The sequence below is a fragment of the Magnolia sinica genome, chromosome 11 (assembly GCF_029962835.1).
Source record: "Magnolia sinica isolate HGM2019 chromosome 11, MsV1, whole genome shotgun sequence".
NCBI classification, from domain to species: Eukaryota; Viridiplantae; Streptophyta; class Magnoliopsida; order Magnoliales; family Magnoliaceae; genus Magnolia; species Magnolia sinica.
This window is the reverse complement of record NC_080583.1, coordinates 45,516,032-45,535,734: the sequence shown is the minus strand read 5'-3', so window position 1 is coordinate 45,535,734 and position 19,703 is coordinate 45,516,032. Positions and strand designations below refer to the sequence as shown.

The 19,703-nt window shown below is 41.6% G+C and overlaps 1 pseudogene; it reads right to left on the bottom strand.

Annotated features, from left to right (window-relative positions):
• Positions 1-9,963: 9,963 nt before the first annotated feature.
• LOC131219079 (ATP synthase subunit alpha, mitochondrial-like) lies at positions 9,964-12,207 on the bottom strand (annotated as a pseudogene).
• Positions 12,208-19,703: the final 7,496 nt, after the last annotated feature.

Here is a 19,703-nt window from a genome sequence, read left to right as displayed (position 1 = left end):
TGCGATTAACAAGTTGCCAACAACAACAAAAGTCTATTGATCTGGAGTGATTCAATATCAGAACACGACAAAGGAATTATCAATATGAAAAATGGTATGCGCTATTCTCTCAAGTTTATAGGACAGTAGGGGTTCAAAGAAAGATTCAAATAGCACCAGAATGAAAGAAAAATGGGATGACTATTGTTCTACAGGAGGCTTACAAGCCCATTAAGAGCTTGACTATCGAAGAAGCTTTAAGGTCTTCATACTTTTGGGACATTAGAGTTCTAGTAGTTTTTTTCGCTATCATATGGTTCAATCTTGTAATGTTTTGGTCTATTAAACCCGTTGGATTATAGTGCACCCCAGAAGGATGCCCCTTTAAGGAGATAGGAATACCCAGATGCCCATATGGGATAAGGAAAGAGCGATTTTCTTTCAGCAGTTCTTCTATGAGGGAATTGAGTTCAGTAAACTTTATGATTGGATCCATACAATTGCACGGGTAGAGGAGCTGTAAGAAAGATTATGATTTGATCCTTTATAGGTTCAGAGTTAAAATACAGAGGAAGCTAGTGCTAGGATGATTCATACTGTGACTATGCCAGCAGCTATCGTACTGGGAATCATGGTACTCACTTTGAAGTTAGTCGAAAGCACAGGATAAGAAGGAAGGATTCACAAAATGAACATCGGGCGCCTGAAAATGTTGGGGGTTATTGCACTCAAAAAAAAAGTGGAGAATCGGGTGATAGCCCTTAAGGTGCCTTCCTTTCGTCAATCAGAAAAACAACATATCAACAAATCAAAGAATCGGGTGCTATTTCTTCTTTTTACAAAAGCCTTATATAATGGCATGAACACCTGATCTTCTGATAGATTACAGTAGAGGCATCAGTGGCGAAGATACGATATGAAGCTATGAATGAGAAGTGGAGCGATTTATTAGTAGTAGACCAATTGTGACGGCCGAGTGCTATGCGCCGCTCACCTGTGGCCGCTACAAAAGGGCAGGCTGTGAATTGAGGGAGGCCCTGATTCTATTCCCCTCCCCCTCGACGCGCCGGGGGGGCTGTGTTCTCAATCGGCGAAGCCTCGCTACAACTACTGCTCCTCTACTGACGCTCGGGGTTCTATGATAGAGGACCTATGGCGTATTGCTTAGCACAAGGCTCCTCGACGCGCCGGAGCGGCTATGCCCTGCTTACATGCCCCCCCTGCCCCCCCCAAACGGTGCCCTCCAAAAGAGAGTGATGAGCGCCAGAGCTAACAGGGCGAAGGCGATCGGGCTTCCATACCGGGGAAGCCATTCGCTTGACTGCAGGCTTTGATGTTCCTGGAAAACCCTGTAGGGAATCATCGTAGAATAGAATGTGAAAGTCCTCGCGGTGAAGCGAGTCGCCCCAAATGAGCGGGGGGGATTTAGTACCAGCCTCAAGCGAGGCGGGGAAGAGCGATTAGAGAAGAACCAACGCGGGAAACCTGAATCAACGAAGCGCGTAACCACCACCACCGAGCGGGACCAACAACAGAATCAAATAGCAAATCTTGAAAAGCATTTTTTCGGTATTCTTTAGAGTGTCAGCAAAGCAGCCTCTGTTAAAAAGATCTATACGGGAAGAATTGAATGCGACGAAAGCTCGCAATCCTAGTGCGATCTTAGCGGGATGGCCTATCGAGATGATGGAAAGGGTATTAGAGAATAAGTGGAAGCCCATCGGAGCCGGAGTCAGTTCAAAAAACGCGAGGGGATGGATTAGAAAGTCACCGGAGCGAGGAGCAAAAGGCCTGAGCGAGGTGCTGAATAACGGATCGAAAATCAAAAACTTGACTCTAGCTGAAGCTTTAAGATATTCATACACAAAGGATATCAGATTTTTAGTGGTCTTTTCGGGGATTATATGTTTGAATATTGTATTGTTTTGGGCTATAGATCCGGTGGGGTTGCATTGTGCACACCCGAATCCAGGGATCATATTTCATCAAAAGACAACAATTGCAAATGCGATCTTTGAAGACTTATGCCCCTTTAAGGGAATTGGCTTGACAAGGTGTCCATTCTTTGAAAAAATCAGAGCAGAGTTCTTACGGAGCTTTTTTGAGGGAATGGATTTGAGTATATTTACTAATTGGACTGAGACAACAGTAGTACAAATCCCATCAACGACGGATATTCAGACAAGAGACGCGGATATCATGAAGAAAGTTACAAAATTCATAAGAGCAGATGACGAAAGAAGGGCTGGGAGCTTTGATCCTTTGAATGTTCAGAATTTTACACAACATGAGGCGTCGAGTTCAAGTCAAAGACTGCCGCATCCGAGGACTTTACCCGTAGCGTTAATGTTGGGAATTGTGTTATTGACCCTCGGTGGAGACAACTGGAGCGTAAGACAGAGAACGATAAAGAATAGATCAGGCTATCCCTGAAAATGCCTGAATAAAGAAGTTGGGGTTAGATTGTAAAGTATTTGTCTCAAGAGTGGTGAGTCAGGAACAGTGGAACGAAAGAAATTGGATAAGAGGGGGAGAGAGAAAAGTATAAAATGGAAGACTAAAGAACATTATTGTTGGAGAATTGGTTGTAACAATTAAAGACAGGAAAGAGAAGACCAGTTGAGGATAGAATTCTCATCTTGTAGTCTTGCCCACCTCCCCTTCAATAAAGAAGCCCCTCTCCCTAAGGGGCCTCTCTCTGATAAAGAAGAAAAATGAAAGAATGACTTGAACATGATCCCATTATTCAAAAGAAACTTCCTCTTGGCTAAATTACCTGGGATGGATAAGAATGACGAAATGAGACTCAGTGGAACTAATACCTGGATTGTGCAATTTCCTTCTTCATCTAGAAGAAGTACTACATTGCAAAGGTTCAGCCTAGCAAGGAACGCACTCAATAGGGTACCCATGCATAAAGTACTTAGGTTTGAGCAGCTTGATTCCCAGCTACCTAAAGGCAATTCTCCCCTAAGGAGATCTAATTCAATTCTTTCAAAAATGGGTGGAGGGTCATTCTTGAACCCGGCTTTTGGAATAAACTAGTGGCTCTCCAACTAACAGGAAATCTTGATTCTATCCTTTTGGGTGAAAATAGGAGCAGGAAGGCCTCATTGGCAAGGATATCCCCAGAAAAGGAAGTTGGCTTATTGAATGCTACAAGAGAGAGCTCCCAGATCAAGGAGCACATAGGGAAAGAGGTCTTTTATGATGCCACAGAGTCTTTTGATGATCTCTTGAAGCACCTGAAATGGCATTCCTTCCTCTTTGTTCCATGTCTACTAATTGGCTTTACGGTATGGTGGATATATTTGCCGGCTATAATCAACTTAACACCCCTTGACAGCCTAAATCCTCAACGGGTGAATGCCATCCGAGAAACAGTTGTCAAAAGGCTTTGCTCTAATCATAACATGGGTGATGCCTGTGTAAGCGACAATAACATCCACAAAACCATATCCAAGGAAATCAAAAATCTCGAAGAAGGCACTTTCGATCCCCTTGAGTTGAACAAAAGTCAGGCCCAAGTGACAACGCTAACAGTGTTATTGGTTTCTTTCATTGCTCTTTGACTGATAAGCAAGAACGCTTTCGAGATGGCTTGCGGCATAGAGCTGGGATAGGGTAGTTTGCTGAATGGAAATAGATTTTTAGTTGTATGGCAGATGTTAGGAGATCCTGGTGTTTAAGTTCAAAAGAGTTAACCTTCAGTATACCAGCCTCAGGGCTACAGCCAAGAAGAACCTAACAGATTTTCCTTTTTCAAAGAAAACCTGGTATTCATCTTAATTAGACAACAACACTTTTGATGACACCTTCAGTCGTCGTTACAGAAAGGTCCTTTGACCCTTTTAGAAAAGAGAAGCCAGAGGAACAGGAAAGAGAGAAGGAAGAAAGCCTGCAACTTGGGATAGAGAGTAGCCTTCTCTATTGAAAGGAAAAGCAGCTTGGCAGCATAGTAGGCCTATTGAGGGGGGCGAACATGAGAGCCCCATGAATCACTGTGTGGATACAATTTTCTTAACGCATGCAAGTGAACAGTGATTCGCAACCAACATGCTCCCCATCTCATGGATTTGGGTCACCCCTTTCACTCAATAATATGCAGATGTTTGTTTAGGGGGAGTACCAACCAACGATGCTGGGGTAAAGGCAATAGGGGAGTGATGCTCAACATAGTAGCCATACACCTGGGTCACATCGATTCCCTTTGGTTACTAGGGTAGGGGAATGCACCCGAGCAAGAATCGAGGCACACATGATGTTGTTGGCATGAGAGATAAAACAATGCCAAAATGGAAGGAGCCCACTGTCGGGTATTCCAGCGCCTAACAAAGACCAATAAGGACCCTTAATCACTGTCAAAAGCCTGGCTAAGGTGCGCTATCCCTTGGGAATAGGGTGCAAGGAGGCTATCCATAAAGATAGAAGAATAGATAGCCTCAACCTTCGTGAAGAGTATGCATTAATTTGGACTCACAATAGTCACCATAAGATAGGGGCTACTAGATCTGGGTAACCTTTATAGTTGGAGAAATCCTAGCGTAAGAATTTGTACTGAAAAAATGAATCTGCCACACTAGCAAGTCAAGGCTGAACTTGCCCTTAGTATTCAGGCTTAAGGCGCACACTTTCATTAGTAGTAAGCTGTGACCTGAAAGATTGTCTTCTTCATATCATTTTGATTTGGTCAAGGTGCACCTAGGTTTGGAACCCTTTTTATGACCATACCAGGAAGGGTGCATTATGGGGTACATACAGATGAGGGCCTGGGGCATCCATCCTGGTGGCACCTGAACGGGGCACCCATAGGGCTCCTATACGAATGATATATAGATGACGGCAAATTTGAGAGGGAACTGTCAAGGTAAACCATGAAGAGAGCCAACTAGCCCTAATAGTGGAGTGAGGTACCAAAAATGTGGTACCAAAACTCCAGACCATATTGGAAAAGTGTGAGGGGAAAGCTAATTTGCTTTTAGGCTTCTTTCATTCATTTTCATAAAGGCTGACTTTCAAAGAAGGGCTTGAGTGGCACTTCTTTCATGCCTGTTGAGATATTGTAAAGCACGACCTTGGCCTCAGCCCTTCTCCTGTTCCACAAGCCCTTCATCCCTTTTTGAGCCCTTCTCCTTCCCCAACAAGCTTACCTTATTATTAGAGAAAGGGGAAAGGGGCCACTTTTATAAAGAGAGAGAGAGAGAGTAAGGGCGTACATTCACGTCAAAGTGGATTTGATAACAATTGGAAAGAGAAAGACATGGATCGAGAGATTAGGCCTTGATAGCAAAGAGCAGCGACTGACTTCTTGCTAAAGTGAGCTTTTTGGTCATATGATTCCGATATAATAAGCCCGGGTGGGCCCCTGGCGCTATCGCTGAGTCACTGAAAGGAAAGGTTAGGCATTTTGTCAGGGAACAGAGCGTCTAATCAAAGGACTATGGGACGGCGAAGGGCTTAGTACCAAGTAAGCTAGGGGAGCGTCCAATCCAAGTTCTTTCTCTTTAGGCATGAAGGACTATGGGTTCAGCTTGTTCCCGATGAAGAAAGAAGAACCTTCCCATACATCCAACGATCGAAAAACTATACTTTTCTAACATAGTAAAAAAGATTAAGAACAACAAAACTTCGTCTTAGGAAAAGGCGGTTTATGTTGGAAGAGCCCACCACACCGCCCTCTCTCTTCCCCCAGTTCCATTGCTGAAACAGGGCCTCGCCTTAAGTCCCTTACATGGCCTTAACTGACTTTATAAAGGCATAAAAGTTAGGCAATGTAAGGCAACGCAAGACTAATATCTTTTGATTTTGGCTGGAAAATGGATGAGATCAGCACTGCATAACACAGAAGACAATCAATATAGAGAATCTGATCATTCTATCTTCCCTCATTTCCTTCACCCTAGAAAAAATTCTTTCCTGCATCCAGTGCAGAGCTTGCTTGAAATATGGGTTTTTCTCCCTTTGCTCATGCAAGCTTTCAAAGATATTGAACATGGTCTAGATATCCAACTCATCATTGGAAAGAAGTTCTATCACACATTCCCACTTTTTGTTAGATGGTGGTGGAGAAGAAAAGGAACAAAAGGAATCAAAGAATCAGGGCAATCCCAACTTCTTTTTGCAAGCATTTTTGGGCTGGTTTTGTTCCTTTTCTTTTCTTTTTCTGTTCTTGTTTCTTTCCAATTATGTTGTGCTTTTGATGAGGTTCAGAGAATTTTTAGCTGGAAATCTGTATTATCCTGTGGATTTTTCCATTAACTGAAAGGCTAGTATTGTCTTGCCAGCATGATTGCAGCTGGCATAGCATTGGAATGCGTAATCCTACCTTTTATATTATTGGACTAAATAACCCTGGAACTTGAATTCGTCTCCCTCGTAGTCTGATTATAAATGTGTAGAGGATCAAAGTGCATTAGTAGTCTTTGGGTTTCCTCTATCTGTGGTTGTGGTACTCTAGTGCTCTCCGCTTTACTCGGTAGCTGACTTAAATTTATTTGGAAATCTATCCCATCGTAAAAAAAAAAACCTATTGAAAGAAATCTGCTTTTGCCTTCTCAAAGAATGGGCACCTGGGCATCCCCATTCCCTTCAAGGGACACAGATCCATAATCTTTAAATTTTACATTGTACTAGTGGGGTTTCGGAGAATCAGTTGTTTTGTTAGTTATAGAAGATCAGGTATTAACACACAATTTGCTGAGTTGTAGTTGATATTCACTTGTGAGTTCTTCTTTTTTGTCTGCGATACTCACTTTATTTCATTCTCCTTTTGATGCATCCCCACAAAGTAGCAATAATACTCTCTTACTTTAAGTTTGCTTTATTTGAAAAGAGTCTCAATATCATAAAGCGCTCTTTAAAGGGTCCCTTCTTGAGAATGCATCCCGGTATTTTATTTGCGATCATTATGATAGGTACATTTATTTTTTTTGTTAAAACCCTTACATACTTTGAATCAAGTCTACACTCTTGTCCATCAAGTATTTTGAGTACGGTGTTCGCAAAAGCTGTTCCTTCCTCTGTTGCTGCAACCGCTCCACTCTCCGTATGGGGCTCATGAAATTCATCAAAGACCCAAAGATCATAGTGATCATGCACCCCTGTAAAGTCATTTCTCCGCGAGCTCGTGAAGTAGACTCTTAGTACTTTTGCCAAAAATTTTAAAACCAGAGTTTTTTGCCGTAAAAAGGAAGTTGCTTCGTTTTTATGGGCCTCTGAAAGGCTAGTTGACAAGCTATCCAATCCAACAAGAAAGTTGCTTTGGTTTTATGGGCCTCTGAAAGGCTAGTTGACAGGCTATCCAATCCAACAATAGAGATTTTTCATCTAAATCCTCAATGTCATATTCCTCCAGGTTTCCATGATCATTTAGAGACTTTCTAATGTGGTCCTCCATGTTAGTGGATCTGTCCCGCATAATCAGAAAGTCTTCATAGTTTTATCTGTCATTCTTCTCAATCTCAAAATGAGTTCTCATAGGAAAGAAGACTCATTTTTATTTTGAGAGTATTGTCAGCGGTCCTTCAACTCCTCTAAATGAGATTTGTGTCTCATTTGGTGAGAGTGTCATCTCTCTCATTGTTAGGTACATTCCATGGTGCTTTCGCACTCCTGTGGAATGTGTCCTAAGGCTTCTCCCTTAGCGGTCAGCGTCCTCAGTTTCAGCTTTCGAGAAAGGCTCATCGCCAAAGCTCGAGAGTTGACACCCTTTCATTATTTGATTTGGGAGATTTTCTTAGTCAGACTTTGGAAGTAGCTAGTCCTAATTCCAGTAAAGGATAAATCACCGAGAACGCGTAGGTTCCTCTAGCTTTTCAGCTTGAGAATCTGATGTGGGAAGATGGTTACATCGACCCTTTGTTCCAGTATTTCACCCCTCCACGGGTGGTCCTCCCTCAGAGAGGAAGGGATGACCCTGATGACATAAACTTCTCTATGTCCATGGACTCATTTGTCTGGGATCTTAATTCAAAGTTTGTGAAATAAGTATCCTATCTCTCAACGGTTGTTATCCTTCTCACTTGAGTATTGCAGTGAGTTGCGTCGAGAGCTAGGATAGACAATGGAGAGGATTTACTGGTGATGTTTGCCCCGAGAAGGTTTGCATTTAAAGAAGAGGGCGTAGGAAAAGTCCACGTCTTTGCAATCCCCGGTGCTCTTAAACAAGCGTTGCTTCGACTCGTACATGATTGGTTAATGTCTATTCTACGTACCATAAAGAATGTTGGTACATATAATCAGATAACGCCACTTGCACAACTCAAAAAGATACGTAAGCTTATAGTTTCGATTTGTCCTTTGCAATAGTTCATAAACGTCTATGCCAGGATATACTTTCTTTGTGCATAACCAAACCACAAAGTGGTGAGAAAGCGTAAAGAGAGGCCAAGAAGAGAGGTAACCAAGAGGCTACTCGATGTTGAACCTCACGCACCTATGGTCACGCATATTAGATGATGTGGGAGTGGAGAACACATTAACTCCAACGACGATCCCCAATATAGAAGAAGCAGTTCAGGAATGACTAAATATGGGAGGTGTTATGGTGCAGCGTTGTTAATTAGCTTAATAGCTTGCTTGGTAAAGGGGCAATCGGCTCTCCAATGAATGGGCTATGTTCCGGCTGCCACTAGTAGGCCTGCCCATCTAATTGGCGGTTCTCAGGATCAAGGTTTATTTAAGTTGTGGGAAGTGGTGTGCCCTTGATAGTGACCAAATACGAAGTCTTCTTCCTCTTCTTTCTTTCTTAGGGCCTTTCTTTCTTGCTGGGCAAGCGCATCTAATCCTGTCCTAAACAACTTCTCATTCAGTTGCTAAAATATAAAGATAACATTTAGAAATGCAATATCCTTTTTTACTTTTCTCGTCATCATTCTTTTTCATCCCTTTGTTCTTTAGAGCGCCTTGTTTTAGAGATAGATACTATATTTAAGGCTTTCCGAGTTAAATATAAGAATTTGTCGAATGCAGAAGTCAATCAAAGAACAAGGGTAGTGCGATCTGGCTCTTATGTATTGTCGCCCTTGAGACTCGTGGCACTTCCTAAAGAAACTGCCAATGAGAAGTTCTTACAGGTCTTTGTTATTCCCGAGATTCCCACGCTTGCTTTTGTTTGCATTCCTTCTTCTAAGGATGATCTGATTTTCATTGCTCTCTCTCGTGTTCTCAGTATGACTTTTGACTCTTCCTCTCTCTTTTTGGACAATAGTTTTGCTTTTCGCAAAGACAAAGGAAAACCATCTTTCTTCCAAGAAATCCGAAATATGGGTTCTGTCAAAATGTTGTTATATGTTAATTTGATTCCGAGTTTACAAACTATAAGTCGTACCCGTCTTATTGCGAAATTACGACCTTGGTTGCCAAATCCTTTTATTTATAATTTGATTCTTTCTTTTTTGAGTCTTTCCATTTTGGATGAAGACCAAAGAGATTGGTCAACGGATTCAGGTATACCACCTGTGGGCCTTCTTACATTTGTGCTTTTCCATTTTTATCTGGATGACTTTGATCGAGCTATTGTTCATCGTTTTCCGTACAGCTACGTTAGGTTTTTAAATAAAGCATTTCTAGCTATTCCAACAAAGGCAAATGTTGTTCCTGCAGAACTCATCGAGGATATCTTAGGAGAGCTAAGCCTCTCGGCAAAGCAGATTTATGTAGTTCCAGGGGGTTCTCCTATTTTCATTCCTGATCTCAATGGCATTGTATCTGTAGATGATGACGGTCTCATCCACTTTGTTGAGAAAGAAAACAGAAATCAGTAAGAAGAAGATATGAGATTGATATGGATTTTGGTGAAAAGACAGGATGTGAAGACGGAGGGTATGTTTAAGTTCTTCCTCATCTTTTGTGTCGGTGAACAAGCCGTTTTTTCATTTTATAAAGAATTCTGACGGAACGACATGTCGTACCACAAAAGCAGAAGTCATCATTCTTTATATAAAAAAATGGATGAAATTCTATGTAATAGAAATTAAATCGAGTCAACACAACACAACCAAATTAGTCTTGATTATTATTATTAGAAAATCGTACGTCATCATATAAAAAGTGCTCACACATGTGCTCGAGGCCTTCCCATGACTTAGTACGATTTTGGTCATGGAGGAAATTTAGAAAGTCTTTCAGGACTGGGACATTCGCCTCAGGCGAATCGTAAAAGAATTCATCTCTTGCGAGTTCATGGGCTGCTTCCTCTAGGTTTGGGTTGTAGGCAGAGCAAGACCACCCACACTTTCCGTGACCACCACAAAATTCGACGCAATATCTTCTCAGAAGTCTGACGAAGCACCCTAAAATGGGTTTTCTGAGTCTTTCTTTTTCCCGATCGTCATCAGGGTCAAGAAAGGCATGAAGGGCTTGTCTTGGAGTTGGAGCCTATGGGGCATCGCCGCCAAGCCCCAGCTGGTCCATATGGCTTTTGAACTCCACGGACTCGATAAACCAATATAACTGCCATAATAACTTTAAAAACCTCCCGCCAACATTTTTTGAAATCAAAACCATAAAAAGTAAACTTTTATTATTAATTATACGAAAATCAAAAGAAGAATGAGGAAGCACTTTATATTCTTAATGTGATGCAATGTCTCTCTTTCAGGTTGCAGCATCATCAATAAGGTCATTCTGTGCATCATAATCATGTGTACTGCAAAGTGCTTTCTTTTAAAGAAGCATCTAGTTCCACCATTCTTTCATTAGTTAACCCACCTTTTTCTAAAAGGGATTGTAGCAATTTGGGATCTATACTACTTGGAATGGCTCTCTCATATTGAGAAATTCTGTCTAATGGCATTTAATCATAGAATCCCTTGACAGCTGCATAAATCACTAGAATTTGTTTTCCAATTGGAAGTGGTTCATATTATGGTTGTTTGGGCACTTCTGTAAGCCTTGCACCACTATTTGGTAATGCTTAAGTCACAGCATCAAGGTCTGACCCAAATTGAGCAAGGGCAGCCACTTCACTATATTGTGCCAATTCCAGTTTTGAACTGTCACGAACTTGTTTCATAGCTCTCAAATAAGCGGCAGACCCGACGCGACTGACAGATGAGCCGAAGTTAATAGCAGGTCTAATTCCCCGTTAAAAGAGCTCTGTTTCTGAAAAAATTTGTCCATCTGTAATGGGGATCACATTGGTGGGCATATAGCTGATACGTCTCCAGCTTGTGTTTCAATGATGGGTAACGCGGTCGAGCTACCTGCACTTCTTTTGGTCTGATTGTTTAGCGGCTCTTTCTAAGAGACAGGAATGTAAATAGAAAACATCCCCTAGGAAAGCCTCACGGCCTAGTGGTTGGCGTAACAATAATGACATTTGTCGATATGCCACCGCCTGTTTACTAAGATCATCATAGATTGTTAATGCGCACATTCCATTATCGTAGAAATATTCCCCCATGGCACACCCAGAATATGGGGCCAGAAATTGCAGAGAAGCAGGATCCGAAGCAGTGGTTGCTACAATAATGGAATATTCCAAAGCATTCACTTCTAGAAGAATTTGAACTAATTGTGCCATAGTCGAGTGTTTCTGTCCAATCACTACATAGACAAAATACAATTTCTCACTCTCAGAGGTGCCCCTTGAGTTCATTTGCTTTTGGTTCAATATGGTATCAATAGCAATAGCTGTTTTTCCAGTTTGTCGGTCCCTGATTATAAGTTCTGTTGACAACGGCCTATAGGAACCAGGCTATCCACTGCTTTTAACCCTGTTTGCATAGGTTCGTGCACAGATTTATGTTCAATAATCCTTGGGGCTTTCACTTTAACACGTCTTCATTCGTGATCGCTTAAAGCCCCTCTTCCATCAATAGGTACTCCCAACGCATCGACCACACGACCTAACATGGCCTTTCCCACAGGAACATCCACAATAGATCCAGTGCACTTGATAAGATCTCCATAATGGCGGTATCACTACCAAAGACAACAATCCCTACATTCTCATTCTTAAGATTCAATGCTATTCCTTTCACACCGCTGGCAAATTCCACCATTTCCCCAGCTTGAATCTCGTTCAATCCATAAACACGTGCAATCCCATCTCCAACTAAGACCACTTGACCGATCTCATCCACTTGAAAATTCGTGTAAAAGTTTGTCATTTTTGTTTTTAAAAGAGTCATGAGCTCCGCAGCTCTGGGAGAGGATTCTATACTTAAAAAATAGATAGAGTTAAGGGAGAAATCCACTTTACTAAGAAACCAAAAACCATAATCAATGAAATTAAGAAACCTCAACGAAAGAAAAAATCAAACCCTAATCATTGTTTCTATTTTTTTAGGGCAGTCGCTCTACCTTGGAGCAAATGAAGCAAATCAAACTACAGGGCGCGCTAGCGCACTCCGGCTTCGCAACCTGACGCGTCACGTCTTGGAATCCACTCACCCTAATGACTAAAGCAAGTCAAGGGTACCAAACCTCTCCTTCTTAGTCGAGTGTATTTCATCTACTCTCCTTATCAGTCGAGGGTACCAAACCTTCACTAATTTGACTGAGCTCCACTTGCTTGTTTGAAAGGTAATAATGAAGAATAGGGGGTGAGATGGGAGTATAACGAATGCTTCCTCATCCCTTTGAGAACAGGGTAGGGCTTTAGAGTCCATAGGGGGGAGGAGTTCCTGAACCAAGAGGGATTCACACTCGATCGATAGTACGATCAGGTTATGTAATAGGCGAGAACGGTGATGGAACACTTTTCTTCCCCTACAGAATTTCTTCTATTAGTTTTCAAGGAAGGATCGGACCCACCAGATCTTCTAACATAGGTGAAAATAGAGGTGGGTATACTCGATCCTTCAAAGGCAGGTGGAGCGCAATTGGCCAGATCTACGGAGGGAAAGCAATCCATCTAATGGGATGATTCAGACTTGCTTTTTGTATCATTAGGAAAATAGACAGCTAGGGCTAGCTGCTCTCGACTGTTAAGGCGATATATTATCTGCTGCTGTTAGGCCAAGGAGAGGCATCGGTCAGATAGATAAAGGTTCAATATCTCTTTCAATCGCCTTTACGGCAAATCCACCCACCACATCACCTCAAGTAGTAGGGACACGATCTCCTTCTCCCACAAAAGGGCTAGCGAGGTTGGCATAAAGGGATGGTCATGGCGGTAAAGCCATCAATCTTTCCGAATCATACCCAAAATGCCCCCCCTATGTTTCTTATAAGTGTAAGTGGTTGGGGAGAGCGTTATGTGTGATGGTCCTTCTTTCACTAATGATCTAATAATCTCACCATTTTATAGACTACTGGGAGTGGGAATAAAGCTCCAGCCCTTAGCCATGAATTCCTTCAATATCGCACCTACTACCAAAGACTAAACCAAAGAAGGGATGGGATAGACATAGCCATCTCTCCCTTACCCTGTAGCTCAAACTCGGCATCCTGATCTAGATCTAGCTACGGACTTATTAGAGCTACTATGCATCTTATAATTGGGGTAAGGCATCTAGACGCCTAAAAGAGGGCATAAAAGACTGTCTGAATCTTCCTAAAGTAGCAGACATGAAAGTCACTAAAGAGCGCTTTAAAACTATTCAATGTGGGCGCATAGTGAGATAGTGATCCCTATGCCCTAAAAAAACTACCCAAGGGCCCACCTATGACACTACCAAGCCCACTGCTATCAAGCAAGGGATGGCAATAACTAAAACTTCTATACCTAAATTAATTCAGCCAAAGACTTTTAAGACCGAACCAATCTCATTCTTTTCTTCATTACTGCAACACACTAACCGAAGTAGTGTGCTAAAGCGCTCCTCCATAATGCTTTATCTATGATTTACTTAAAATGAAAAAGATCTTAGTGATTTATTACATCACTTGTTATGCGACTATAATTAGTTTATAGCGGAACTCAACTGAAAAATGGAAGGGAGCGCTAGCGCATTATGGATTTTCTTCCTCTCCCTATGGTCAAGCTATTTTCAATACCTACATTTGTTGGGACAGCTGATATGAAAAATAAAGAAGCGACGCACTCCTACCTAAACTTCTCTTGCTTTAGCCCAAAAGAATGGCGGATATCGCCTTTTAGCAAGAACTTTCATGGCTCACCGCTCTTTACACCTATGGTCTAACTAAAAAAAGTACTCATCAAGGGCCCAAGCGTGAACCTTCACTTACGCATCTAGCCAGCAAAGGAAGGCGCAAGGTCTGGGCAGCTTCATTATAACATTAGAGAAGCGAAACCTCCAAGCTCAGACATCTCGAACTCTGAAACTACCCTTCTATCCTTCCTCTGGCACCAGAAGCAGAACTACCCGACCAAAGGAGATAGACAGAAGGGAAGAGGAAGACAGTCATACAAAGGCCGAATAAAGCTCTCTTGGAGAAGCATTTGAATGGACCTATAGTCACTCAGTACATACGAAGCCATGAACTGGAATTTATAAGTATGAAATATGGGCATATAAACAATAAAAGAAAAAGACCGAACCAGTAAGACTAATGTCTACTTATACCTTTGAGAGGTCCACTTATACTATTGAGAAAGTCTCTTAAGCTACCCTAGGTTATATAAGATTCAATTCAATCTAAAAGGCAGACTTCCTTAGCACAAGCGCTAAGCGATAATAATTCCTTTCCATATGGTCAAGTAGTTTCACACCTTCGACTACTATAAGATCTTTATAAACCAGAGAAGCTAAGCCTACTTTACGCACTTCCGCACTAAGCAAGCAAGGCCAACTACAAAAGCAAGAAGGCATCGCCTGTGGCTTCCAATCCAATGACAAGCAAAAGATGAAGAAGGAACTTACTATACCTTACCTCCTTGTGCCCATAGCTTGACCTTAGCCTTGAACTACCTACATGGATGCCTTCCCTTCCTTGCAAAGCGAAACTAGCCAAGCAATGGAAGGAGAAAGGACTAAGACCTTCCTCATGCACAGACAGACCATCTTTAGTGAAGTCCCTCCTTCCCCTAAAGCATCCATTTCGCTAAAGAAGGATGGAGCAGGCACACTGACTACTCTGATTGGGTGTGGACTGGGAAAAAGTAGCAGCTAAAGGAAAGCTAAAAGGCATTGGTAGTTAAAAATTATGGTGATTTGATATAGATTGAAAAGAGGGAAAGCTAAACTAGCTAACGAAGGGGTTGGGATTCGCCTCACCCTAGTACACCAACTAGGTAGTACCTTGACCTCAGACCTCACCCAAGGCAAGCTGCCACAGACTCCAGAGAACTCGAGTAGTCAAGTCAGGAAGAAATATTTATTATAAAATACATAGATGTGTCTTTAACCGGATTTTTCTTCCAAAAGCCAAAGTCTTTGAAAGACTGAAAATGTTTTAAAACAAAAAAACAAATGTTGATTTGGAAATAAAAGAAAAAAGAAATGTAGCTGGGGATGGTGCTGCCATGCTTCTTCTATGAGTTTTCTACTGTATTGGGGCGTACTTTAATAGTCCAATAAATACGTTAGGATAATGGCATTAAGTCAGGTGCTAGCCTAGCTCTTCCAGTACAACGAATGCTTTCCTTAACAAGGGAATACTATAACTAAAGAGTATTTGCGTCTTATACACTTCATTTGTTCTCCCCTATCGACAGATGCGAGTGGCAAGGGCTTTATGTGCCAGGAGTCCACATGAATTCATTTCTTTAAAGAATCTCCTGCCCGAGAAGATCTTGTACTCTATCTTTCATATGTCGTACTCTAGTCCTCTGTCAACTAGTCAATTAGTCCAATTCCCGTCCACAAATACAGTTCTGTAAATAGATCTATCTCTTCTTGCCCTGTCATTTGTCCGCTCTTCTTATTCAATAGATGGTTCCCGACTTTTATGAAATATATCTCTTCCCGATCGATCTATATTGTATAAATAATCATTAAGAGTGTGAAAGCGAGCTCTCATTCAAGGGCTTAGCCTATTCGAGATATCGAGATTGGCATTCCACTTTCGAAATGTAAAATAAAGTGATTCATAAAGAAGTGAATTTAGTATGAGAAGTAGGTTTATCCATTGAAGTTGAAGTCATTAATTTCAGTAGTTGAAGTACTTAGTTTACCGATTGAAGTTGAGGTAGGAAGTTCATCATCTCCCATATGACTTTAGTCTGTCGGAAATTGTATCGGTATCAACTGCAACTGTCGTAATTGGTCGAGCTGGCATCGGTCGATCGGTAGGCACAATCACTTGCTTGTTCAATAGCAATGCCTTGAATTCAATAGTGTGATCCCCGGCCATCTCTCCCTTGCAATTGGGAATCGGGTAAGGCGAATCGATCTTCTAGGCTCCATAGGGAAATAAAAGTACAATAGGATAGTGTTAGGTCCATATGTGACCATATGTTATGTTGGCATATTCCATAGACAAAACACAAGTCATTTAGGTTTAAGTTCTAAGTCATGTTGAGTTGTGTCATGCCGGATGAGTTGAAGATTGAAGATATGTTACACGAAGACATCGTCATCATCAAACATTGATCTCGTTTGTTTGGGAACGGTAAGTGACATAGAAACCTAGTTGAATGACCTTAGGAGGTTAGATGGAATTCAAATAACCTAGGGTTGTTCAGAATCGTGGCTTGGTTAGGTTCTGGACATAAGAGACTTAGAAAATTCAAAGAACCTAAGTCCCGGTCGATCTGGGTACCTTTGCGGTCGACCCAACTCATTAGGGTTGGTATAGAGAGCATCGGTCAAAGTCACAATCGAAGATAGGTCGACCGATAGGGATGAAAATAGAGCACAGAATGGTTCGAACAAAGGCCTGGTCGATGTGGGGTCAACTGATGAGGCATGATCGGTCGACCACTTACTTAATCCGGTTGACCGCCGATGCGCAAACCAGAAACCCTAGATGGGTTTTCAAGCCTATTTTCGAGACCTCTATAAATAGGTCCTTAAGCCACAATCATTGTATGCATCTTCTAACTTTTGAGAGCCTTAAAGAGCCTTTTGTGAGTCAAAAACAAAAGAGTTTTTGAGAAGACGTGAGGCATCACCCATATGTGTTGAATCCTTGTGAGGTTATTCATCACCCAATATAATTAGCTATTAGATATCTTTAAACCATTAGAAAAATCACACCAAAACCTTTAAAGATTGGAAGAATAGAGCAACGTGTCGTGGGACTTGGTGGGTGATATCAACGAACAGAGAAACAAGGATCGTGTGACTCGATCAGTGTGAACAAGGTTGAACGGTACAGTAAGAGTCGTCGAGGGATTCGAGTCATCTGTAAGTCTGTATTGCAAGTTCTGTAATTCTTGTACTTGTTTTCCATAGTAGTGATATCGTTTGGTTGGACAAGGTCCCGGGGTTTTTCCTAGTGATTGGGTTTTCCTCGTTAACAAAAATTTCCTGTGTTGATTTGTGTGATGCTTGTTCGTTTATGAATATGTGATGATTATCTTGATTCTTAAATGTTGTGATTTATTAGACAATATTGATAATCTTGTGATTATTAACATCGCATAAAGTGTATTGATTTCGATCTAAATTCTGCACTAGTCTTAAATCAATGCACATACAAGCTATTGGTTTTGTGATTTCCACATTGTTGTGTGATTGTGTTTTTGTTAAATTGAGAATTAAATTTGAAATTTATAGAATAATTCAACAAGACCTATTCAACCACCCCCCCCCCCTCGCTCTAGGTCTAGTATCCATAGGTTAACGTATTTTTCAATTGGTATCAGAGCGAGTACACTCATGAAAAGCTTAACCGCTTGAGTGTGATCCTTATATTAAATTTATGGATTTACCAAGAGAAGGAGGATCTCCACCATTGTTGGACATAAGTAACTACACGTATTGGAAAGTGCGAATGAGAGCTTACCTCAAGTCGGTAAGGATGAATCGCTCCTGAAAAAGAACTTATTGATTATGTCCCAATTGGTTAGATCGTAGGTGCGATGATTTACTTCACGGGTGAGGTCTCTGGTTCAAGTCCAAGATGGCCCAGCTGCGCCAGGGAAAAGAATTGAAGAAGCATCTGACTCCTTCATGCATGCTCCACTTGGCTTGGGGGGATATAACTTAGTTGGTAGAGCTCCGCTCTTATAATTGGGTCATTGCGATTACAGGTTGGATGTCTAATTGTCCAGGTGGTAATGATAGTCTCTTATACCTGAACTGGTGGCTCACTTTTTCTAAGTAATGGGGAAGAGGACCAAAACATGCCATTGTAAGACTCTACTGAGACAAAGATGGGCTATCAAGAATGTAGAGGAGGGGCAGTTGGTCAGATCTAGTATGGATCGTACATGGACGATAGTTGGAATTGGTGGCTCTCCTAGGGTTCCCTCATCTGGGATCCTTAGAGAAGAGGATCAAGTTGGCCCTTACGAATAGCTTGATGCACTATCCCCCTTCAACCCTTCGAGCTAAATGTGGCAAAAGGAAGGAAAATCCATGGATCGACCCCATCGTCTCCACCCCATAGGAACTACGAGATCACCCCAAGGACGCCTTCGACATCCAAGGGTAACAGACTGACCATAGACCCTGTTCAATAAGTGGAACGCATTAGCTGTCCGCTCTCCAGTTGGGCATCAAGGTCGGAGAAGAGTAATCACTTATTCTTAAAACCAACATTCTTAAGACCAAAGAGTCGGGCGAAAAAAGGGGAAGAGCTCTCTGTTCCTTTTAGAAGGGCAGAATCGAAGTATAGTGTCGAACAAGTAGGTGTAACTGTGGAGTTCTATGACGGCGAACTGAATGGAGTCAGTTATAGCAATCCTACTACTATGAAAAAAGACGCTATACATACTTAATTGGGTGACATTTGCAAATTAGATCGTGCTACTTTTCAATTCGATGGTGTTTTTCGTAGCAGTCTAAGGGGTTGGTTTACTTTTGGACATACTTCATTTGCTTTTCTTATTCGGACACATTTGGCATGGTGCTATAATCTTGTTTAGAGATGTTTTTGCTGGTAGTGACGAAGATTTAGATGCTCGAGTAGAATTTTGAGCATTCCAAAAAGAAATATGGATTGAAAGGATTCAAGGAGGCCTGTAGAGAAAAAACATTTATCCAAAAGATTTATTCATTACTACTACATAAAGCACTACATTACATAAACAACCACATATGCCTTTACTAGAGCTTTAAAAGCATTATGCTAACTACATGAATTATTTAAAAAACATAAAGAAGTCAAAGGATAGGCCTTAACAAGTAGACAGAAGATAAAGTCACTACTTTTTTTAATTTCTTCTAGTGGTTTTCCCGGTCACCGAGGGTGACAGCCCGCACAATGAGTGCTTGCTGCTCCTCCTGCAGCACTTGCAGCCTCCTCTGCTTTTCCCTTATGTTCTCTCTGGCAGCGCCAATGCGTTCTTCTGCCTCTGCAGGATCTCTTGCTCTAACATTTCTCACAAAGAGGTTTAGCACTCTACGACGCTCTTGAATTTCATTTTTCAGTTGCCCCATTTCGGCAGCAATTGCAGAAAGCCTGTTTGTAACAGCCATAGCCATACGTGCTATTACTCAATTTCTTTGATTTGAATTTGATGAAGACACTTATCGAGCCTCCATTTATAGAGTGGTAGAGGAATCTCGCCATGCGTCACGAATTAGATTAGATGGCAGGCACAATTCTTACTAGTTCTCCGCACTACTTTTCTGCAGTTGAAGACTATCATGCCTTTTTAATGAAAAACTGGCTGGCTCTGGCTACCTTGCGGAGCAAACAAAATCTCCCCAAATCACACTGCCTGTATGAACAAACAAACTTTGCACAACCGTAGAAAAGATTCC